At 43.0% G+C, this 25,565-nt stretch overlaps 1 protein-coding gene across 18 annotated transcripts in view; it reads right to left on the reverse strand.

Annotated features, from left to right (window-relative positions):
• Nucleotides 1-25,565, reverse strand: part of PLAGL1 (PLAG1 like zinc finger 1) — a 111,421-nt gene that overhangs the window by 16,707 nt on the left and 69,149 nt on the right. For 7 of the 18 annotated variants that reach the window (XM_034669231.1, XM_034669233.1, XM_034669242.1 and 4 more), the window contains 2 exons: nucleotides 16,223-16,296; nucleotides 7,474-7,547 (listed from right to left, as the gene is read on the reverse strand). The gene's annotated coding sequence lies outside the window, so the exon portion shown is untranslated. Of the gene's footprint in view, nucleotides 1-7,473; nucleotides 7,562-12,044; nucleotides 12,077-16,222; nucleotides 16,297-25,565 lie in introns of all 18 variants that reach the window. The other 11 variants (XM_034669232.1, XM_034669234.1, XM_034669243.1 and 8 more) reach the window with 3 other exon arrangements.

The following is a 25,565-nucleotide window of genomic DNA, read 5'->3' on the forward strand; positions in this document are numbered from 1 at the left end:
GAATAAATAGAAAAAAGCAGCTAGGAAAAGATGACGATGACTCTATGGGGAAAAGAAAACTTCAAAAACAACTCTAAATAGGAGAGAGAGAGACATCCCTAAAAGAACTATAAAACACATACATACACACAGAGATATTTTAAAGAAAACAACAGAAAAGGCAATAGCAAGGGCAAGACCCAGGGGCAGGGATTTGAGTCAAACTCTCTGGGGGAGTATATGAGAATCAGCAGAAACTCATCTGATGATTCTTGGGCACCTTTATGTTTGCCAGGATGGCTTCTTTTGAGGGTACCTGCTATTTCTACATGTGCTCCTCCTAATGCTCACTAGTGATTAACACCATCAACCAACCTTTTATAAACCAGCTAGTATAACCCAGAGACTAACAATAAAATCGTTCATAGGTTAAATCGTCAAAAAAATGCACTATTAGACCAAAAAAACAGAAAAGAGGAGGTAATTTTTAAGTTAGTGAAATGGCTATCTTCATCATATGATAAAGATACCTATTAAACACTGCACCTTGTTAAAACATTTGTACTAGAATGGACCTACAATAAAGCTATAAAGAGATGAAAGATATAAAATTGGAATGGAATAGATCTTTCCTTATTTATAGATGACTGTCTACGTAGAAAACTCCAAAGAATCCATACACAGAATAATAGAGAAGTTTGGCAAGATATTTAGTTATAAAAATCAAAACAGAAAATCAACTGTATTTCTAAATGCCTAGCCAACAGAAATATAATTAAAAATACCATATACATTTGCCACAAAACAAAGATATCTAGGAATAAATCTAACCACAAAGGCACCATATATTTATGGAGCAATTTTAAAACTATACTGAAAGACATTATAGAAGGATGGTATGTGAAAAAATATACCATGTTCATGAATAGGGAAATACAGATAGATTTATTGTAACACTGTCAGTTTTTTCCATATTTATATATTAATTCAATGAAGTGGTAGTAAAAATTCAACAGGGTTCTTTTTTTTTTTTTTAAAGATTTTATTTATTTATTGGACAGAGATAGAGACAGCCAGCGAGAGAGGGAACACAAGCAGGGGGAGTGGGAGAGGAAGAAGCAGGCTCATAGCAGAGGAGCCTGACGTGGGGGCTCGAACCCATAACACCGGGATCACGCCCTGAGCCGAAGGCAGACGCTTAACCGCTGTGCCACCCAGGCGCCCCTCAACAGGGTTCTTTGTTAGAACGCTGATCATTCTAAATTTTATATGGAAAAGGAAAAGTCCAAGAAGAGCCAAGAACTTCCTAGTCCTACTGGATTGGATCATACTCATAATCATACAAACAGACCATGGTATGTCCCAAAGAAGAAAAAGGAAGAGATAATGGATAAGGTTTTTTTTGTTTTTAAAGCTACTGTAATTAAGGCAGTATTACATACTAAGGCACAAGATGAGACATGTGGACCAATGGAGTAGAATGAATAGCCAAGAAACTGACCCACCCTTGTATGGAAACAATATATGACAGGGCTTGGACAGTAATCACTGGGGAGAGAAGAGACTACTTAATAATTGGTTATCCATGTGGAAAATAAGGAAATTGGATTCCCATCACACACCATATATAGAAATTCTAGACAGATTACAGGCTTAATGTTTAAAACAAAACTTGAAAACTTCAGGCAAGAATAAAAAATAAAAAGGCACTTCACAGAAGGGGAAACTCTGATAACTAATACAGAACTAAAAATATGCACAATTTTATCCAGGTGAGAGTTCTTGGTCCATCCATCAAACAATTTCCCTATACTTTTCCACTCTATGGGACTGCCTTTTTCCCCCCCCACCGTTTTGTCACATACTTACCACATCTGACATTTTCTGTTTTTTAACACCCATTCACCCACCCACAAAAACACACTGGAATGAAATTCAATTTTTAAACCAACGACATTGGCCAAATATTAGAAAGTCAGGCAAAACCAAGTAATGCCTCATGAAAGTGAGAGAGACAACATGTAAGACTGGAGTCATGGATAGACATTCAAAGATGCTCTTCCTTAGGGGTTAACAGATATAATTAAATCACTCTGTGAAGATTTATGTCTGATAAAAAGTGAAAATAATTATCAGAATTCAAGGTGGATAAAGAATACAGTTGTCTAAGGCGTGATCATCTCTTGCTTGAGAGATCAAGAGAGGTTTCATGGAGAAGCCAAAGTTAAAGCTGAGCCTGCAAGTTTACCAGGTGCTTAAGTGGGGAGGTGGTCTATTGCAGGCCAAGGGAATGAATCAGCATAGGACACTTGAAAATAAGTAGTTCAGTATGACTGGAATATGATGCAAATATGGGGGCACTGTAGACAAACAGGCCAGAAAGGGAGGCAAAGGGCAAATCATGAAGGTTCAGAGATAAACTGATTCATTCCTCTACGGAAAGGTGGGTTTTGTGGTTGTAATACTTTAGTACGTTGACTAACCTATTTAGTCAAGGCTAGCCACTAACTCTGAGTTTATGTGTTAGTGTGGAGTGAAGGAAGTGGAAAGAGAAGAGGTAGAAGGAAGTATGGAACACCAACGAAACAGTCTCCACAGGAATGGAAAGAAACGCTGGGAAGGGCCTAGGCATAGGACTCTATCAAGAAGACGGAGAGGAGCCAAACCATAAGAAGCAAGGACAACCCAGGACTGATACCAAGGCGCCGGGCGAGAACCCATTAAAGCTCCGGACTTGTCATCAGATCATACTCGGTGACAATAATGACGGCAGAGATGTGGAGAATATACTGGAGAGTGGTGAGACCGTTCTGGCTTCTGCCATGTCTCAGAAGAGGTAACAGTGACCTGGAAAGAAGAGAGGGCAGGCTGCAAGGACACTTCGTAAACAGACTAGTTAGATTAGGATTTAGGTTAGGTCACAGGAAAGGGGTGTCTGTGGTGGCGGAGAAGAAAAGGAAGGAGGAATCCCGGAAGACAAGTCCAGCCAAACATGCGCATGAGGAACTCGTTATAGACGTGCTACAGGGCCATGCTGCTGCTCCCTGCATCTCTCCGAGTTTAGTCTACACGCTCTGCCCAGGCAAACACTAGTTTTAGACCTGTTCAATCCAATGGTGCCTAATGGGCACGGAGGCCAGTGAGGAGACCTATGGCGTGAAGGAGGGGCTGAGGCTCTTTTCTAGACCAAAGTGATTCTGTGTTACTCGGAGCTCTACCTGGGTGGCTTCAGAGCCTGTCATTAAGCCCACGTGCTCAACTTTGATCACCAATGTTTGTCCTTCCCAGCATCATTTGGTAAATTGGGTTGTCCTGGGGATGAGGAAGAATTTGTTTTCTTTATGGCAGGCTGTAGCTAAATCGATTTTCCCTTAGGGTATCTATTCTGCATTGCAGAACAGGGCGGAAGAAGGCTTGTGGGGACAAGTAATTTTTAGAGGTTCCAAGAGCAAAAGCAGCATTCTGCTGCTAAACTGCCCTACTTCTCTTGGGTAAGATAGTGTAGTGACAAGCCTATGGTGATAAAAAAAAAAAATAATAAGCAAAATGAAAATTTGCATTAAAAAAACGTGATGTTTCAAAATAATTTCTAGATGGTTACAATATAAAACAGGACCCCAACAGCTCAAAACCCCTGTCTGGTTGCCCCGTCTAGTAGGAGAAAGTAGTTTTACAGGTGGGAACCTTTCTTTGTTAAAATGTGTTTAGCTGATTGAAGATCTATCTAAGCTATTTAACAGTCAAGAACCACTCAGAGTCTGCATGGAGTGGGGTGGGGAAGGTGGGAGGTGAAGAGGTACAAGTAAGGAGAGCGCGCCTCGGGCTCTCTGTCTCCACTGAAACCGGAGGAAGCCCTAAGAAACAATGGAAAAGGCCGAAACCCAGGAGCATGAGCCTCCAAGAGCCACGGAAGCCAGAAGCCAGCCAAAGAGAAGCCACACCACACAGGGGCAAGGCCTGCTGCCCCGGGGGGCCGGGCTCCATCCCCACAGAGGCCCCTCCCTGAAGCACACCCCCCCACCCCAGCCTGGGACAGAGTGGAAGCAGCGGGGCTCGCCCAGCTGGGCCTCTCCAGCCGTGGCCAAAGCACTGCTTCAGAACAGGTCCCTCTGCACCATGCTGAAACCTCCCGCTCCCTTCCTCTCCCCACCACATACGTGGTATTTTTAAGTCCATTTAGGAAGGAATATCAAATATCCACAAACAAGCAAAACCGGCACGCGCATCCAGAGAGGCAAGTATGAAGTCCAGGGCTGGTTCTCAAGCTCAGACGAAACGGACCTGGTCTCAGGGAGACCATTCATGGCCTCCAGCTGGCATGGGGGGCGAGGGGTGGACAGCAGTCCCGAAACCCACACGAGAGCCTCTGGTATGAGGAGATTGTCTAGTCATAAAGTCAGTGATGGGGACTATTCTTTTGTGACAGCTGAAACTAGATCCCCCACCTCCCTCCCAACAAACCCTCTGCAACTGGCCTTGCCCTTTTAGGGTGTGCTTCTAGAGCTGACAGCCAGTGCTCTCTCTTCCTGGGTCTCTAAGAGTAGGGCGCAGAAGCACCAAAACTTACCTCATTAGCGGCAGGGCCTATTGTCCTAAGACGGGTACCATTCTAGGGAAAAGAAAGCCTGGTTCCTTCCCAGGAAGTGTGTGAGGGTAAAGGCTCAGACTGAGGGGAAGAAAGGAAAGAAAGAAAAAGAAAGGAAGGAAGAAAGGAAGGAAGGAAAGAAGGGAGGGAGGGGAGGGAGGAAGGAAAAGAAGAAAAGCATACTCGCACCCCTGATGACGGGAAGCCAGATTCATGAGTTAAAAATCTCTTGAGGGAAACATAAAAGCTACAGGAGGTCTGGAAAAGACACTCAAGACCTCGATGGACTGTCTGATTCGGAAACAACAGTATCTCTAAGTAAATAGAAAAAGGCCTGCAAACAGCACTGTCAGCAAAGTATTTCTGGGTGGCAGAATGAGAGAGGACTTCTGCTCTTCCTTTTTGAAACTCTGATACACCACGAAGGCGAGGCTGGCGTGCAGCAGGTGGGCGAGGGGGGCTGCAGGCCGTGGGAGGGGTGCACAGGGGCAGAGGCCCACAGCAGCCCGGGGCAGCCTGCGGCGTCCGTCCATCTGTCCCATGGGCGAAGCCGGCTGGAAGGCAGGCGTGAGGATAAGGGGAGGAGTAGAAGATGGGCCTGGACAGGAGGCAGCGCTGTCCCCAACGGCACGGGGGGCCGGTGACAGCGAGGACACTTCCATCAACAGATTCTTTTACACAGGACAAAAGTTGAAATTACTCACTTATCCCTCTCCCCCGTGGACAACTTCTGGACCCTGAGAGAACCGCAGATTTAACAGTTCTGTTCTGAAACTCTACATGGTCCTTTTTCACATGCAATGAGCCTGAGACCCAAAATCTGATTACCCAAATGGACACGAATATAATTGGCAATTGGTAAATGACAACTTAGACTCTTTTTTCCCCTGGGCTTTTTCAACACATGAGCATCCAGAACTCACTTTACTATGAAATACGTACATACTTAAGAGAAAAAGGTAAAATCACTGTGCCTGTTCAGACCCTCACTCCCCTTCTCCCGGAAGCCCGGCTGCCCAGCTCAGAGGGCACTCGCCCTCTTTATCAGACAAAATGACTACAGAACGTTCTCTTTGCCTTTCCATGCCACGTCCAATAGATTCAAATGATGCTGAGCAAACGGTTCATCCAGAAATACTTAAATTGAAATATAAAAATATTTATCACGGGTCCTTTAAAATGACTCCGGTTCTTAATTTTTTTTTCTCTTTAAGATGTTACACATTTCATCAGTTTCCATTTTAAAAGGCAAGGGCACTGGAGAGACAAGGCAACTTGTCCCAGTTCCTGCATTGGCTTCACTGAAAGGGAGAAAGGAATGTGGGGGGGGGGAAATGGGGGCGAAAGCTTCAGAAGAGAGGAACACTGGCAAGCAGGGCCGCCTCTCCTTTTCACCTTAAGTCTTTTCTCTCCCCTCATTCACAGCTTTAGGTCCTTTGTTTGTTTAACAAACCATTACAATCATACACAGCTCAATGGGGAGGAATGCGAGCTCTCTAAGGAGCTGTCCTGGCCATCCACATGTGTGGTCCGCCCCCGCAGCCCGGGCACTGTGCGGTTCTGCGCACCCGGCGCCCTGGAGGCCAGGCACCTTGCTGACAATGAGCCCCATGTCCCCCGCCGCATGCTTGCTGCTCCTTCCCAGTAGCCTATAGCGATGTCCCAAGTTGCTCCTCCTTCCCGCCTCGCCTCGTGACTGGACTGGCCATCCTGCCTGGGCTTGTCCAGTTCAGGTCCTGAGACCGACCCTGCCTGGTGTGGCAGCCGCCCCCTACCTGTCTTCAGCGCACAGACTCACCAGCAACGCAGAGCTGACATATTCCAGGCTTTTCCTGGTTATTGCGCCTAGCCTTCCAACGCCAATCATACGGTAAACAGAAGACAGAATGGCAAGATGCCCCCTCCTCCTGTAACTGGGGCTGCCAGTGCCCTTCTCTGTTCCTACCAGATACAGTGGCCATGTTGGGATGAATTTCAGGGTCTTGGCCAATGCATCAACATATTTTTTAGTCCGATTATATTTCAAAGGGCACCAAAATAATATTGAGCAAAATGACAGTCTATTTTAGCTGGACTCAGAAAGCCCTCCGAGGCCCCTTTGGAGAGAAGGGCATCTTTATCCCCATCGGACAGATGAGGAGACTGAGGCGTAGAGACTTCCACTCCCTACCCACAGGCACTGACTGAGAAGGTGCTGCAAGTACTGTTCCGTACGGAGCAGAGTGCCGGACACGGGGTGCCCCGCCAGTGTTCGCTTCCAGTGACAACATTCCTGGTGATGAGGACAGTGATGACCAGACGCCAAACCCAGGTGGTCTGAGCTGAGTGTTCTTCCCACCCACACCCCGTCATCCTTCCCAGTTACACCATCCGCACGAGCAGGAGACTTCGGCTTTTACTACAGTAGCTCCAAAGTAGCCTTGCAATCTGCGGCTGGATTCCCTGGGACAGCCGGTCCGTGACCAGCATCCTCCTCAGGCTGGTCAGCGAACACATGCCATCAGGAGGACGACACCCGCTGACACAGCTCAGCCAGACCGGTTAGGTCAGGGCGGCTTGAGAACGTCTGAACTGACAGGGAAGTCTGCAGAAAACTCCAGAGAGTGGCCTGGGTCACTCTGGCTGTGGGTGCAGCCGGCAGAGGACAGGGAAGGTGGCCGATGGCAGCCCCTGATTCCCTGGTTTGTACAGAATGTTCGTACTTTGAAAAAAAGAAAAGGTTAGAAGAATGCTGTTGGAAGGTATGTGGCAGTTTGAGCGGGAAACTGAGTTATGCTCTATTAGAACCTTTCTGAAGGACCTGGAACCCCCTGCACATCCTTGACTAATTGTACTATGTGCCTCCAAGTAATTGTTAATAAACACACCCAGCCAGAAATAATCTGAAGCAGCCGCCACTGTGCACATACCTGCTTGGTGACAGGAAACACCAGCTTCCCGGTGGTCGTGAAGTCCTCTCAGGGGCTCATCTGAGGATTCAAACCTGTAAGAAGAGATCTTGCACATCGTCAGTGAACGAAGCAAGGAAAACATTCCCCCCACCATGCTGGAGCTCGACTTCCCTTCAAGAGGGAATTGATAATGTCCAGGGATTTCTGACTGCCCTTCCATGCATTTTCATAGATGACAGACCAATTTTAAACTTTAGGATCCTGGAGTAGGAGACCTCAATAGTCACACTACCATTAATTTTTAAATGTCTCCGATCTACCAGATGTTTTAAACATTTAGATCTGGTATATTTAAAAAGTACATAATGCTGTAACTTAAAGGAGTTTCAATCTGATGTCATCTTGCCAAAGAAGACTTTTAAGTATTTATATTACATCTTTTGTCCTACTTGCAACTGGATTAGAAAAACCCTGAGGTTTTCCCCCTGCTTTCTGCCAAGTAGGAATAAAACCCCAAAAAAACAAAAAACCATGAAATTGTTTACATAAAATATTCAAAACAGCACACAGAGGAAATGGTATTTTTTTTAAATCAACAGTATTAGAATACCATAAAACAGGTATGCAAATCTATGCAATGACAGAACCTGAAACAAATTCTGAATTGAAAAAAAGTCAGCAATAACCAATAGGCATTCATTTTCAACCAGAGATTCAAGTAAACATATAGATTCACCAGATGTGCAGGGGGAAAGGCTGAGGTCTCTAAATTGAACACAAAATTCAGTGGTTGTCGATGTTGACTCTACACTAGAATTGCCCAAGAAATCTTTTAAAAATACAGATTCCTGGGGCGCCTGGGTGGCACAGCTGTTAAGCGTCTGCCTTCGGCTCAGGGCGTGATCCCAGCGTTATGGGATCAAGCCCCACATCAGGCTCCTCTGCTGTGAGCCTGCTTCTTCCTCTCCCACTCCCCCTGCTTGTGTTCCCTCTCTCGCTGGCTGTCTCTATCTCTGTCGAATAAATAAATAAAATCTTAAAAAAATAAAAAAATAAAAATAAAAATACAGATTCCTGGGCTGCAGTGCAAAGCAGCACGGACTGACAGCACATCACTCTGGCCCTGGGAGTCTAGGTTTTCAGCAAGCCTTCCAGAGCCCAGCCTGTGGCCAGCTTTGCACCACTGATCCCTGGTGAGCGTGCGGAAACCAGTATCTGCTCAGCAATTAATTATAAAACTTGGCTTCTTCCCATTTAGGACTATTCCAACCAGTCAGTCCTCACAGGGGAAAGCTTTTTAGGATTTTCTTAACCAGCACAAAGATAAATCTACTATGAAACAAAGCCAATCATACCTCACCTAGGTGATTTGTTCACTTGGTTGCCAGTTTTCTTTTCTTAGTTTGATCAAAAAAGGCTATGCCCATTTATTTTGTAGGGGAACACCCTTTTCAGTTAAAAATGGAAAAACTAAGATCATTTTTAGACAACTAAATTTTTAAAATAACCCATCACAATTCAGGGAAAAGCCTGGAAGGTTAGAACTGGAGGTAAGTAGGATCTTTGAATAATCCAGAGAGTTTGTTTTGCTTGTGTAAACACTTCACAAATCATCTCATGGCCCATCTCTCTTCTCCAAATGCCCAACATTTATCATGGTGCTTTAAATTGGGTGGTCTCCAAAGGCCTATATTATTTTTTTTTTTTAAAGAACTTTAAAAAAACACTGAGCCAAGAGAGTACAATTCTTCTGGATGATTCTTCCTTTGCTCCTACCCATCTCACCAACGGACAATACCAATTTACGAATTCAGAGAGGCAGGAGCTCTCTCCTGCCTCACGAGAAGGGGTGCACATGACATGAAGTACGCAAACCAGGCAGTGGAGTAGCTTAGCTGCATTGTCAAAATATTCAAATAATCACTAAAAGAAAGCGATTCCTTTCTGAATCCAACAATACTCCTTGGCCTCCGAGGGCTCACATAGGAGCTTATTCTTAAGCTGTTCAATGTAAGCAGCACCAGTGAAAGAGGAGAACTCGGGCAGGGAGGAGGCCAAGTTCCTCCGCCTCTCCCACCTGCCATCTCTGACCAGTAACACTCACATAGTTAACAATGCAACGGAGAACCTGAAAGCATGCGTGGCCCTGGGGAAAACCACGTGCAGTGTGCGACACTGTAATCAAGCAGAGAAGAGACGGGAGAAAGAACACATCTAAGTTTGACAGGACGCTATTTGCAGGTGGCACTTCAGGTCAGAATTCAGATTTCAAAATCAGAGAAAAAGGTTTTAATCTTTCATATATATACAATATATATAATCTTTACCATATACATATATATGTGTATATGGTAAAAAAGACCCTGTAACATTAAACACTCCTAAATATACCTATTTCTGAGCTCCAGAGTAGCAAGAAAAGTCACATTTTTCTGGGAATGGGGATTGGCACACAGTAAACAGATTAGAGTGAATTGTTTTAAATAAAAGGGAAAATGTGGGAGGGAAATGATCTGTTTATGTCTGCTTACAGACGACAGAAAGTAAAATCTCTTGCATCTAGAGCGTATAGTTTCTAGAATGCATTTTTGCTGGCATTTGCCTCTGAGAGCCACATTTAAGAACATGCCCTTTTCTCTATGATTGTACTGGTTTAGCCGCCCACCGAGCATGCACTGAAACCCAAATTAAACAAAGGGATTTCCCTCCAGTTTCAGCTCATTCACTTCTGGCTACTCCTGAATTTTCTTAAGTCAATTCTTCAAACTGACTGTTTTATTTCTAATCTGAGTGGGAAAGAATTGGGCAAGCCCCAAACACTGGGATTTCTGCCTTAGTTTTCAGTGAAATACTCCTCTAGAATGAAGATGTGCAAGGTTTGTGTTTGAAAACCTTTTCAACTAAGTTTCTTTTTTTTAAAAATTTTCTAAAGATTGTAATTCCAGACAGAAAGGAGTCCCCCCCATATGGGAGATAACAGACAACCCACTGTTTTTTCGCTGAGTAAACAATGAGATCATACCTCCAAAGTAGAGACCCTAAATGGGATATTAAAGTCAGTTTAAAGATGACACGGAGGAGCGAGTTGCAAAGGGTCACTCAAAATCTGAATAGATTTGTGGGCCTGACACCTGGCGCTCTACCTTCTTGCACATTCGCTGGGGGACCCCATTCACAACCCAAGGTTTTCACTCCTCCTTGAAGTCAGAGGCCTCCCAAATCTCCGTCTTCAATCCTAAACTTTCTTTCAAATTCCAGATGAATCCACCTACCACCTCTCAGCCTGGAGGTCTCACAGCGCTGAAGATCGCCTGTCCTCAAGTAGGGGCCCCTCCAGCATTAACGGTTTTCACTCCTGGCATCACTACGTACTAACAGCTAACGTTTCCGGGATGCTCACAGGTCGTGGCCATTTTAATCACTTATCACGCACTTAACCATATGAACAGGAGCCATTAGCCCCATTTTACTGATGGGGAAACAGAGGCTTAGAAGTTGCACGAAGCTGCCCAGGAGCACAGGACTGGCAGGCGACGGAGCATGTGGTGTGAGAGTGCACATTACCCACGGGGCAGCCTCTGGACTGTGTCACTTCCCAGACCCTCCCAAGCCAGAAACTCTGGAGTCATACTAGATTCTTCTCACCGACTAAGCTATACAGATTCAGCGAGCTTACTGTCTCTCAAATCTGTTTCCTCCATTTCCATAGTTACCACTGTTTGGGCAATGTTTTGCCTTCATTACAGCCTCCAAATCAGCACGGCAGGACAACTCTGGAATTCTGCTTTGTTTGTCCTCCTGACAGCTTTTCTTTCTAGCTCATTTACAACAGGTGGCAGGCTTTGTCATTCCTTGTGTTTTGGCCCAGATGAAGGCAGAGGCGTCTGTCTTTGTTAACCTCTAAACCCAGTGAGCAGATTCTGCCCAACTCCGGAGACGACGGAGGCGGGAGAAGGTGAGAGAAAGAGCGTCTCCTGCTGCGGGCCCTTGCACAGCTCTCTTCCCCAGGGCGCTGAGCAGAGGCCTCCAGAGGACAGGGTATGGGTGTGTTCAGGGAGACCCCGACCCAGGGCAAGGTCTCCAGCCTCTGCCTGTGGTCTGAGGCAGAGAGCTGCAGAGCCCACTGCCGTGACACACAGAAGGTCAGAGCCAGTCCCTCACCTCGCAGGTGCCATGGAAGTCTCTGGGTTCTAGGAACACCCCATGAGGGAAAGGTAGACACTGAAACATGACAGAGATGAAATTTCCCTGTAGGTTAGCAGAACGGGGGCTGGACTCAATCAGTTACAGGGATAAAAAAGGAAGACTTCCTGCATCCTTGAAGTTGTGTGGTGAGGTTCAGACTTGGGGGGTGGGGGGCCTCCGGAAGGTGCCAAGAACCTTCGCCTCATACGCATCTGTGCTGTCGACTAGCCTCACTTGCTACAACTGGAGCCAGACTGGTTTTCAAAAAAGGCCATCCCCTGTGGCAGAGAGGAGTGTGGTCTGTGCAGAGGCCGGTGACCTGGGGGCAGTCCTGCGCTTGCAGCCCTGGGGCAGACAGAGCAGGAAGGAAGGAAACCCGCCGCAGATGTGGAGCGTTTACTCACAAGATTAACTCCTCTGATTCCTATGCAAATACCTAGAAAGGGAGAGGCAGAGAAAGTTGTCTTTAAGGCCTTCATCTTAAACTGCGAATCACTTAAAAACCAAAAGAAGTAAGGATGTGGAGCAGGAAGAGGAGAGAGGGAGGCCAGTGCGCAGGTGCGCAGGTCTCAGGCACAGGACACCCCTGCTTCCCAGGCCTGGCCGGCCTCGCGGGGCAGCAAGCTGGGACAGGGAGAGGAGCGGCTCCTTTCCATGCAGTGGGAATGAAAGTGTGCTGCAAACTGAGGAGCTCGGGGGACAGCAGACCCCTGCCCTGGGAGAGAGGATGTAAGTCCTTAGAGTGACAAATCCGTTCATTCCAAGCTGTTGCTTGGGGCACGAAATGAAACATCGATGAGGGGTTCGGACTTCGAGGCCAGTCACACATCCTCAAACCACACTCCATTTCAGTCCTGCGGCTGAATTTTGCTTCCGAAAGCCCTGACGAAAACTGGAGAGGATTCTAGATAAGCCCAGCTATACCAGCTTCCTGCAGAGACCAGAATTTTCAGAATAGCAAGTCCTGGCCGTCAGAACTTCAGATGGACAAGACTTGGCAACCAGGGAACCCCGTTTTCCTGCCACCCAGGCACCAAGTCTGCCCAGCACGTGGGGCACATCCGGTGGAAGATGGAACTGGGCGAGGATTTCCCGGGGAGCAGGTGCCCTGTCACAGAGGCAGAGTGGGCCAAGGCAGTGTCCTCTCCCTGCTGTGTCTGTTGGGAAGATGAGTATTTCGTGGGAAAACCACCTGAGATGAGAACTCATGGACAGTAAACATGGAAGTGAGGGTGTGTTGAGCAAACAGGCAGAGGTTTGGGAAAGCAAAGCAACCACAGTGTGGGGGCCACTCTGACCTCACGAGGATCTGGCCTCTGTTGACACCTGCTTCCCTTCTCACACCGGACAGGTGGGGCCCGGAAGGGAAGAGAGAAGCAGGCAGTTTACGAACATTCACGTGGCCTGTCTCTGACCTCCATCACCCAACACGGGCCACCATGTGCAGGAGACTACTCTCCAATCTGAGGCGCCTAAAAACTTGCTAGGAAAAGCGTGGAGAAGTATGCTGGGGGATGGAAGACGAGCCCATTTTACTGGCCAAAATTCAATTTTCATGCGGCTTCCCTTAAACCTACTACCAGCCTGGTGAGCAACGAGTTTGAATCAGTGAGGTCAGGGCAAAGGGGCATTTCTACGTACTGGAGACTGAGCCATTCTGGCTCCTGTCTCTGTTTTTGGAGTGGCTCCCCTTCATTCTAATCACAATGCTGCTGGCAGAGGGATTCTTCTAACATGCAAATACGCTCCTGTCACTTGGCTGTTGGGGATTCTTCCCTGGTCCCATGAGTTTCTGTCAGTGGCAACCAAGAGTCCTGACTCATCAGAACCACTGGAAGTTTGTCATCAGGAGTGCAGTGCTCTCAGGTTTATGTTATAGAAGGAGACCTCAGACCAGCCCATGTACAGACCGTGCCCCCAGGCCTGATTCAGCGTATACATTAAAATCAATATAATCATAATTCCTTGGGGGAAAAAAACCCAAAAAACCACTCAAAAAATGTGCACAAAAAGAATAAATGCAATAAATGCGCCCTGAAGTTTCTCCATAAAATGAACGGTTCGCAGGGAGTTCCAAATCTTCTGTGAACCAGAACGCACTACGCTCTTACGGCCCTTGGAGTTGACAACACAGGGCAAATGAGAACCACTTTAGGGAAACAACATAAAATGATGATCATCTTAATGTGGTTCTAATTTACATGTTGATTGTGTGCGTGTCTGTTTTATGAATCACTGTTAATTCCTGTGCTCAAACAAAAAAGAAAAAATCACCTTGGTAAATGCCACATAATGGATCAATTAAATGATTCCCCAAATAAATGACACTTCGTTATAGTATAAACATGCACAGCTCCCAGTGCTATTTTGAACACGCTGGTAGAGAAATGTGCTAACTTTATTTTAATTTACTTTATTTGTCTTAATTTACTAACTTCGACAACATTTAATACTATTCTATATTACGAACACTGCCCCCCCCCCAACTCCCTTCCCCTCTAAACTGCCTTCATTTTAGCCTTCTGTTTGTTCAGGGAGTCAGAAAATAAAGACATGTTAACGACAATTCTTAGATGATAACTTTTCTTACGCAGAACTGGTACAACAATGTGTTTTATTTTGCCTTATTCTACTGTGTCAGCACCATACTCTATTAACACTAGCTTGTGTTTCTAGAGTTACTTCAAAAAAATGTCAACCAAATGAGAGTATTCGTCTAGACACAATGCAGAAAAATGGTGTCGTACCACTGGCTTTGCAGTCAGATGGTTCCGGGTTTGAATATGGGCTCTGCTACTTGCCAGGTATGCTGACTCAGGCAAGTTCCTGAACTTCCCTTTAAGGTGACATCGAGCTACTTAGCAGAAATGTTACAAGATTTTACATTACATATGTACATACGAAAGCACAACGCTGCAGGGTCTGAAGTATGCAGGCAAAGTAGATGCAGCCTGTTAATAAGTATCAAGAACGACTTTACAGGCTGGGTAAGTTCACAATTAGAAAACACGAACAGCCTGTTTCAGAATATGATGTATGTGACAGAGCATACATTACTGATTCACTTCCATAATCTTTCTTTAATTTGGATCATCATGGCATGATTTCATTTCCTAACATGTGCTTGTGAAAGAAATTTCTATTATTTCCTGCATGCTTCAAAAGTTTTGTATGTCATGTCTTTGAAAGATTCCTAACTTCTTAAACAGGGTAATATTATTGCCACGCCTCACATGGCAATATCATGTTTAACTACAGGAAAGAATCACAGTGGTGCCTGGCATGAATTGGTCTTATAAGTATCATAGAGTGACATAAATGCCATACAGAAGTGATTCTGGCATTTTGGGATTTTGCTAAAATTTTCTTTTTGAATGTGTTGGTGGGGAAGGGGACTAGTTTCAGTTAGAATCGTTTGGAGAACAGGAATTTAAACACCCCCCCCCCCATATATCTAATATTCTCTTCACTCTGGCTTTCCACCTCAGGCGACTGTGAATAACCTCCCAGAAGTCAGCCCCCAGAGCAAAATAAATAGGGAAGTGACTTATCTAGTGAGAGGCTAAGGGGAAAAAAAAAAAATTAAGCGTAAGATGTAATATAAGAAAACTTACACAGAACACTGGAATAAAAAAAATATGGCATATTACAGTCAAGGACATTTTGCAAAAAAAAAAAAAAAAAGTGTAGAGAGAGGCCAAGAATTATGGTTAAGCAACACTGTTAGCACGACAGCTCCAAAACAGGGGGAGGGTAGCGTCAGGTGAGGAAGGCACGGGCTTCTCAGAGAACTAATACATGTTACAGGGGGAATAAACACCGAAACGTTGGATATGAAATTTAAGGCTGGAACTAGAGGTTGCTATTTTGAAACAGGTGGTTAAAACAAATTATAATCTCCATATGTATGGTGGAAAATGATCAGAAATAAAAACTTCTGATAAATATTGAGGATCCTGCCAACCACAAGTTCTCTCAGATAAACACTGGATTTAGAGGCCCACTTATTTCCCCATTTCATAACTTTAGGAAATTTGGACAGAATAGATGCAAACTGAGAATCACTTCATATTATGGTTTTAAGAGCATGATTTAGAAACTGAATTGTAACATATACAACAGACTCACCGCGATTCTAAATGGAGGATAATACTCCCAAATGTTCCCTCAGTATTTGTTTTTAAGATCATTTTAAAACATCTTTTTAAAATGTAAAAGAGGGTGATCATAAATTTCCAGTAAGCAAGTCATGATAAATAAAAATCAGTTGTATAATATCCCTTTTTTCTAAGTGAATATAAATATCAATGACAGTTCTTCACATATTTTCTTGATTTTTTTCTGAAGAGTGAAAAATAGGCTTTTGTAACCCTCAACCCTATTTCTCCTTCAAAGCCTGCAGTTCCTCAAGTGCACATTCTCTGCGAGCGAGCATTTTCTGGCACAGAACCCCCTCTACTGTGGAAAAGGTGGAAGGCTTTGGTGAGTGCCCTACCAGAGGAAAGAACAATACAGACTCCCGACTGACCTTGGGAGAGCAGATGGGGGCAGAAGTCTGCTGGCTTAGCAGAGACATACTTACCTTTGTCAGTCTGAGGTACAGAGGAGTGTTAGATGTGATGTGAAACAGAGGCCACATCAGACGTGAGAGCAATCCTAGAGTGAGGAGGGAAAGAATCAAAAGGTTAAAAAAAAAAAAAAAAAAGCACTGAGAAAAACCACATCCATGCTCCGTAAGTAGACACTGGTATACAGAATATGAGTTCAGGAATGCCAAGATCAAAAAGTTCTCCTCGTCCACATGCCCTAGTGCCATGTCCCTACATTCCAGAGACCCGCCTTCAAGTTGTGACGGCAGTCTTCCTTTGAGAGAGGCAGTGCAGTGATGTATGTGGTGAAGGGCATGGGCCACGGTGTCGGAAGGCCCAGGTTCAAATCCAGCTGCCCCCTGGAGCCACTAAGAAACCTCACACAATTTGTTTGGCCTCTCTTGGCCTGGACTTCCCCGCCGGTAACACGAAGACAATAATCACACCTCAGCACAAGAGCCTTTTGAGGATTAAATGAGCTAATTTGAGTGAAGGGCTTCACGCGGGTGCCTGGGAAGCAAGGAGCCCTCACATACTTGCAATTATTTTCCAGAGAGCCCAGTTCAAATACAAATATTAGGGGGCTCATAAGAACCGCTTAAAAAGTGTCAAACATGAACACTATCCTTTGGGAAAAGGAAACGAGTCCCTGAGCAGGGTTGAGCGTGAGGTGGGGAGGAGAGCGGGAGCTTCCAAGGAGTAAGAAAAGACCATTAAAAGGCCCCAAACAAACAGGCAAACAAAAATCAAAAACACCAGAAACATTAAAAAAAGAAGAAGAAAAAGAAAAAAACCAACCATGGAAAAACCAAACCAAACCAAACTCCTTTGCTTCACTCGGTTTTCTTCCCCCACAGACAAGGCTACTGTGAGAAAAGAGCCTGAGAGGCAGGACTTGTTGTTGGTAAGTACACCCAATGAAGGTAATTCTAAATCTATATTTCAGAACAGTCTTTCCTGCAATTCAATGTAATGAGTAAGGAGGATGTTTCCCTTTCAATGACTAGATAAGGCTGCTTTATTTGGTCAGTCTGGATGGAGGGGAAGCCATCTGAGAGGGAAGTATCTGGTGTCTTTCTACTAGGAAGTTAGCTGATGGAGATAAACACACACACGAAGACAAACACCTCATATATGTTGATCCTCGAACCTATTGTGAAGGTTTGACTCTTACACCATTTGCAATGCCACTTCTTGGACATTATAGCAGTCTTCGGTCCTGAGAAAAGGCTCTTTTACGGAGGATCACGGAGCTGGAGTTACGGGATTCCACAGACATAGCAAGAACACAGCTTTTACCTGAAGTTACTTCCTTGGCCTGTACGTAGTTCTTTCTATCAATGTAGACAAAGATATGCCTCACTGTTAAAATGGAAAAGTGTGGTTTGATTTCCTACACTTCCTTCCACCCTCCACCCCTCCCTACTTTGGTATGATGTCACATGAAATTACTTCCAGAAACGGAGAGTAGAGCAGCCAAGTTATAAAACCTAAGTGCTATGCTTACTGCCTTCTTATCTACAAGTTAATACTTATGGGGGCGAGAGTCTATCGATGATCAAGGCCATGGTCATTTTCCTATTTCGTAAGAAATCTGAAATCTCAGCAGAATCACAAACTGCTGAATCGGCCACATCTGTATGACCCTTACAAACACCCCGTTCCTCTACAAGATTCCTACCAAAACTCACACATCTGCAAACCTGTATTTTAAACTTCACCTTTAATCAAAAACAGACGACCAAATAGACTTCTTTAAAAATAATCTTGGTGATAAAAACAAAAATATCACGGAGAGTAAAATATTAGCCAGTTACTGTACTTCTGTGCTTACCTACCCCCCTTTACTAAAATTTTCCATTACGATTTTAAGATGTTGTTTCCCAAAGAATGTTGACAACTATTTCCCACTTAAAGCTGTGGTTTAAAAACAAATCGGTTTTAACTTGAGAATAGCCCAGAATTGGGCTTGTTCTAGGGTCCTGTGCAATCATAGTAGTTAGTCCTTTAGACTCAAAATTTCCCTCACACTTTTCACTGACAAGTGAAGGTGTTTGCTTCTTTTGATAAGGGGCTGGTAACACACAGTAGTGGTAAATCTGGTTAAAGAAACTGTCAAAGGGTGTTTTGTTTTGCATTATTTAACATTACATCACAGAATTAAATCATGTAAAATGGAAGCTTTATCTATCTCAATCACTAAATCTGGTCAAGTGAAAGTCTACGAAAAGTCTCTAAGAGCTTTTTCATCGTACTGAAAATATCTAAACGCTGTGTTGTGAGATTTAATTTTAGGAAAGAATATTGGAGAACAGAGTTAAGATTTTAAAAGGACAATGCCATCCACTTTTTAATGCGCCCTGTTCAGAGGCTGATGGACTGCTCAACAAACTGGCCCAATCAAAAAAAGTGTTTAATAACTCTCCATAAAGAACAGACTTTAAAAAGCTATAGCACCAATCAGGTAACAATATATCAATCAGGTTTTCCTAAAATGTAGTTAGTATTTGCAGTTGAAGCCTGGATAAGTAATTACATTCAAAGTAATGTACAGGGAGCTATCAATCCCCATTCATGCAGCTCGCATTCACTGAGCCAAGAGCTTTGCTGGGCTTGAGATATAAAAATGAATCCGCCACAGCTGCTTCACTTCCAGCTAAAAGAATACACCTAAACAAAGAGCTACAGGGCAGTGTGTTAAGTGCGGTAATAGAGGTGTGCACAAAGGGCTCGGGGCCAAAGGAAGAAGCTATAAATTCTTCCTGGGAAATCAAGCAAGTGAGGGGAAATGTGAAAGAAGCTATGGTGATGTTTCCTTGTGATAAACTCAAGACTTTTTCCTCACTGTGTTCTCAAAAGAAAGGTAGTAATTTTAGGATTTATGAACTGTGTTAATGGCAACTGCTATACTGGTCTATTAGCCAGTTTTATTTATGCTTGGCATAGCCTTTCAGTTACAATATCCTAAGAATGTAAGTTTTTAAAAATAAATGTATTATAATATTCCCTTACAACGCACTACCAAGAGCAGCAGGAATAGCCTGCAAGAGTGAAATTTAGATCCAAGTTCAAAGATGTTTTGAAACATAAATGAATGATATTCTTGACACTTAGTAATATTACATTAATAATGCTTATTTTATCAATTTTTTTTCTTCTTAATGCAAAAATAAAAGAATCACTTGAGTATATCATGGTTAATATTTGTCTTTCTCTACTTCTGTGTTTAAAATAGAAGGAGGGTGTTGAATCAACTTCTACTTAGCATCATTTATTATGCATACCATATTCCTACTTATAACACAGTTGTGACAGAACCTCCATTGTTCATTACACACTAGCCCCAAACTTGAGTAATTCTAATGTAAGCATGAGAAACCACCGTCTCCTTTGGGGTGAATTTCCAAATTCCTCTGTGTTAAATTGAGGTCTAATTTTCCCTGTGCCTGGTTTTCACAAGAAGGTCCATTCCACCCCATGTGCTCCTTTTCAGCTGTCAATAAACAGAGGCAGTGAATTCCCCCACAGCTTCACAAAGCTAGTTAGGCAGAGCCATTCATTCCTTCAGGAAAACAGGGCATTGATTTCAGCGAGTTCCCAGGGAGCAGCTGCAACAAAGAGATCAAAGGCCCACCTCTCTTTCCCTCCACTGCTTCCATCAGGCCAGGCCCAGACAAACAGCGACAGGTTTCCTTGAGACAAGGAGAGGGCCCGGCAGACCACCTCATGGTTCAATTCAAATTCATCCGTTTCCTACATTCCAGGGACAGTCCAGAATGCTAACCATGACAAACCAGCACAATCGGCCAGCATAATATACTGCTCGCTAGTTCATCCAAGGTCAGAGGGAAAAAACAAGCACCCAGGGAAGTCCTCCACTTCTAGGGCCTGCTGGGCCTCAATGGCCCCCTGACATTCCATAAATAAACTTCGCTGGCTCACTCTCCCTTTCTTTCTCCGTCCTGCAATCCCGCGAGCAATGGTCTCACTTAATCTGCAATTTCTTTTCATGTCACCGTACCCAAACACGCGGGACACTTTATTCTCAACTTAATAGTTCTAATGATGATCGGAGCATGGCTATGTGGCAGCCCTCCTCAGCTCACACCCAGCACGCTACCGCCCGAGGATGAATTTATGGCTGTAATTGCTAGGGCTTCCTTCAAGGTCTGATTTCCAGGGAAGGCCACACAGCCTAAAGAGAGCCAGTCTGCGCAGATTCTGTTTGCGGAACAAAAACGCGAACGGAGATAGAGTGGTTAGCTTTGATGTGAGCTAGGTAACCACCCAAACTGGTAATCCAGACCCCTAAATGACAGTCTGTGCATGAATGAGCCCTGGGCAGCTTTGTGGGAGCGAGGAAGGTTAGCCAGGGGGAGGGGGAGCACGAGGGGCCAGGAAGGAAGTGGGAGTCTCCTAATCGGCTACCTACACTGAACCGATTTGACCAAAAGGTTTCTAAAGTCTCCTCCGAATTCTGAGCTCCTTCGACACAACCTTCAAGAAAGCCTGCAACAAAATGTATTTATTTTATCGTGCTCCGTTCCACTTCTGTCACTAATCCTGAGGAAAAATGGGAGTGGATGGGTTAAATCTGAAAATTCCTAAACCAAAAGGAAAATAAACAATATTGGAATGAAAGGTATGGAGAACTCATTCCTTGACACAGAACACAACCTTCCCACGTGCCCATCTTATGAGCTTCAGTATGACCTGGGGATCCGTTCACTAATTATTCATTTGACTGTCAAAGATGCCATTTTGTACACAGTACCGAACAGCCCTCAAGGAGAAGACTTTCACTTATTCTCAAGTCGGGACAGAAGCGAGCTTAGAAAACACAGAAGTAGACATGGCACGGGAAAGGTAGCTGCCTCGCAGACTCAGTGTGACAGTTATATAGGAACCTCAAAGCTGACTCTGGCACTGATTCACTTTGGGCCTGTCTTTCCACTCTTCCAAAATGGAGACAGAAATATCTGTCAAGAATTCCTTTACAAGGTATTGTGAAATAACCATTCCTCAAAAACAAAAGTATCTCATCGAAGAACGCTAGTCTTAGGAGCAGAACTTCCTAATAGATCGCTCGAATTCAATAGAGCTGCTCTGGAAACTCACTAAGTTTCTATAAATCAAATCATTTTTTTAAAAGCACTCAGAAAATTTACTACTTAAGGAAAGGCTATGGCAAATGACAAGATACACTCATTTATATACCCTTTCAAAAGCATTTATTTGGGGGGGGGTTGGGTTTTGGTTGTTTTTTTTTTTTTTTAAGATCTTATTTATCTGTCAGAGAAAGAGAAGGAGTGCACACAAGCATGGGGAGCAGCAGGCAGAGGGAGAAGCAGGCTTCCCACTGAGCAAGGAGCCCAACGTGGGACTGGATCCCAGGAACCTGGAATCATGACCTGAGCCGAAGGCAGACACTCAACTGACTGAGCCACCCAGGCGTCCTTTTCAAAAGTATTTAAAGCCCTTAGAAACATCAATTTGATCTTCACCACAACCACGTGAGATAGGTGGTTTTACTAGTTTCTATTTTTGAATGAGGAAAACAGCCTTAAGAAGGGTAATAAACTGATTTGCCAAAGTCACAGAACTTGCAAGTGGCAGAGCCACAACTTTAAGTATTCTGTTGTTCAGTGCCACGCAGGACCTACCTACCATGTGTGCCTGTAATTACTCACTGAACGTCTCTCACTGTAACTATTTTAAATAATCCGTCACTCCTAAGCCCAAGGCACTGCACCCTTCACCCAAGGACGCAGGGCTTGAGTACGCAGTCTGGTGTCAGATCCATACTGAAATTTTAGTGTCACCTTTTAGTAATTTTGTAAATTAAGCTATTAACGGTCTGTTTCAGACTCTCAGTTTCCTCATCTGTAAAAGAGGAATAGTATCTTCTCTGCGAGAGTTTGGGAAGGATCCAATTAGATAACTTGTGTAAACAACCGAAAGCAGTATTAGCATAATAAATGCTCCATCATGTAGCTATTATCACTGGGGTTGAAAATCAAACCAATGTAGAACTTGTTAAAAAGGAAAAACAGGTTTCCTTTTCACTACAAAGACATAAAATGTAACTTTCAGCCCGTGGATTACATGGTTCTCTCCGGCACTAAAAATTGACCACTCAAGTCTAATATTTTAAGGTGGCCAACTAATAAACCCAGATCAGACAGTCATAAAAGATAAGCTACTCCACAAAACAGAAACACTAATTGAATTGTCTCTTAAAAAGCTGACTGAGGAAAACCCCTGGTTGTTATAAAGCAGCAACGCATGTTTGCTAGGCAGAAATTCACAGACAGTTGCCACATGAAAAATACATAATAGGAATATTTTGTTGCATGGAGCTAGGGCTCTAAAGTTTTCAAAGACTATGCATGTTATTTCATTTGCCTCTCCCGCTACTCACTAGAGGAAAACAGATGAATGTTTTAGCACCAAGACGGCCGGTGGTAAACAACAAACTTTTTTTTTTTCCTCCTCCTGGTCTCATTTTCCATAACACCCTCTCAATAGCTGATAGTATGCAGATGTTACAGTACAGAGTGTACAGAATACTGTGGTAAGACAGAGGCCACTAAGTTGGGAAAGCCAGAAAAGGCTTTGGAGAGAAGGTGACATATACTCAACCTTTTACCTAGCACGAAATCATGCCTAGAATGTTAGTGATTGTCCCTGAGCTTGATGCCATTTTCTCTGAATTCCGAATATGTCTTCCAGTGGCTTACTTCTCATGCACTGTTTTTGCTGATTTGCAAACTTAAATGGATCTCCCCTAAAAAAAAAAAAAAAAACCTAAACTAAAAAAATTTCTACCCAAGGCTTTGATATTAAAAGAGGCTGAGAGATGAGGCCACTGTTTGACTAAACACCACTTACGGCTCCTTCTAATTCTACAGTTCTGTGATTTTTTGAATTACTGCTCATTCGTCTATTGTATTAGTTACTATATAATACATCAGTTTAAAATTGCATGTTAATCTATAGCTAATTAACATTGAAAAATACATATATTTCTTTTCCTTCACGACTGTTTATCTCAGAAGTTAACGTTGAGAAGAACCCTTAAGGATATGTAAGGGGAGGGGTGCCTGGCTGGCGCAGTTGGTAGAGCATGTGACTCGATCTCGGATCACGAACTGAAGCCCCACCTGGGATATAGAGATTACTTTGAAAAAAAGTAAACAATATCTAAGGGAACATGCCTGAGGAAACTCAGCCCACAGCAGGGGAAGTCTGATGGTTATTTCTTTCCTATGAAGGGCTAAGAGTTGCCTTTTCATAACCATCTGTATTATCTTCTCCAACGTGAAATAAACATGTTTTTAAATAAAAGACATTCAGATATTTGAAGATGATTTTGACAATCCCTTACCTAGAGCCATTATTTTGAGACTGTTGCTATTTTCCAATATAGGCACATAGAGCTATAAATTTCCCTCTAAACCCTGCTATAGTTACATCCTAGTTATTTGGAAATATGTTTTTATTTTCAGTCAGTTGACAATACTTTCCATTTTCCTTTTTTTTTTTTTTTTTTTTTTCACATNACATGGGTTATTTGGTAAAATTTACCAGCACAACCATTTGGGCCTGGTGGTTTTTCTTTTCTGGAAAGTTGTTTTGTTTTTTGTTTTTACTATTAACTGGATTTAATAGATAAAGGGCAATTCAGGTAATCTATTTCTCCTTGAGATAGTTTTGGTAGTTTGTATGTATCTTTCTAGACGCTGTTCCATTTTATCTGTTATCAAATTTGTGAGCAGAGACTACAGTATTCCCTTACTTGCCCTGTAATATCCATGAGATCAGTCACTCTGAGCTCTCTTTCATTCCTGACATTGCTAATTTATGCCTTCTTTTTCCTTTGGTTAAACTGGCTATAGTTTTTTATTTTTTTTATCTTGTTCAAAGAACCATCTTTTTGTTTTGATTTTCTCTCGTTTTCCTATTTTCGATTTTGTTAACTTCCCTTTTATTTATTTTCTTCTACCTGCTTTAGGTCTAATTTGCTCTTCTTTCCCTAGTTTCATAAGGTGGAAATTTAGGTTATTGATTTTAGGTATTCTACTATGTGCATTTAATGCTATAAATTTCCCCCTAAGCACTGTGTTAGCTGCCTCTCTCCACCCACTTTTTTAATAAGCTGTATTTTCATTCTCCTTTAGTTTAAAATTTTTTACGTTTTTCATGACACTTTTTTGACCCATGGATTATTTACGAGTGTGTTAATTTTCATCTACTGGAGAATTTTCCAGCTTTCTGTTATTAACTTCCAGTTTAACTATTGGAGAATGTATTTTGTATTATTTCTATTGTTTTAAATTTAAGGTATGCTGTATGCCTAGAATGTGCTTCTGGGTTGTTTGTGTGTTAGGTTACAAAATATTTTTCTAGATACCTTTCTATATTAATTTAATTCCTTTATGGTCAGGGAACATTTTTTTATGTGATTAAAAATTTTTAATTTATTCATTTTCTTACCCAGAATATGGTCCATCTTGATAAATGTTCTGGGTGCACTAAAATGTGTTGGGTAGAGTTCTACAGCCAGTTAGGTCAAGCTGGTGGATAGTGCTCTTCTCTCTCCTCGCTAATCTTCTCTCTAGTTGATCCATCATCTATTGAAAAGGGTGTTGAAATCTGACTATAACTATGGATTTGTCTATTTCTCCTTATGTACACTGAAACTTTATTATAACATGCATAAGCATTTCAGATTATATCCTGATGAGTTTACCAATTTATGAAAGAACCATCTTTTCACCTGGCAATATTTTTTGCTCTAATTTCTACTTAGAAGGTAGCTACTCCAAGCTTAAAAAAACATTAGTACTAAAATACATATTGCTTTCCATCCCTTACCTTATAATCTAATTGTGTCTTTAGATATATGAAGTGCATTCTTTGTAGTAGCCTATAGCTAATTCATTTTCTTCTTAAAAAAAAAAAAACACAAAAAAACCTAAGCTGACATGCATTGCCTTTTAACTAGAGTGCTTATACCATTTATACTTAATATGATTATCGATATTGTTAGGTTGAAATGTACATCTTGCTACCCATTTGTTCTCCATTTCCCTTTTCCTTTTTTTTTTCTGCCTTCTTTTGGACTATTTTTCTTGATTTAATTTTATCTCCTTTGGCTTATAACTCTTTCTTTTGAGGTCTAAGTGGTTCATTTAGCGTTTCTCATTATATTCTTAACACATGTACCTTCAAGGGATAGTATACCTCTTCACATATAGTATAAAAACTTTAGGGGCACCTGGGTGGCTTAGTCAGTTAAGCATATGCCTTCAGCTCAGGTCATAATTCCAGGGT

The sequence above is a fragment of the Ailuropoda melanoleuca genome, chromosome 10 (assembly GCF_002007445.2).
Source record: "Ailuropoda melanoleuca isolate Jingjing chromosome 10, ASM200744v2, whole genome shotgun sequence".
Taxonomy (NCBI): Eukaryota; Metazoa; Chordata; class Mammalia; order Carnivora; family Ursidae; genus Ailuropoda; species Ailuropoda melanoleuca.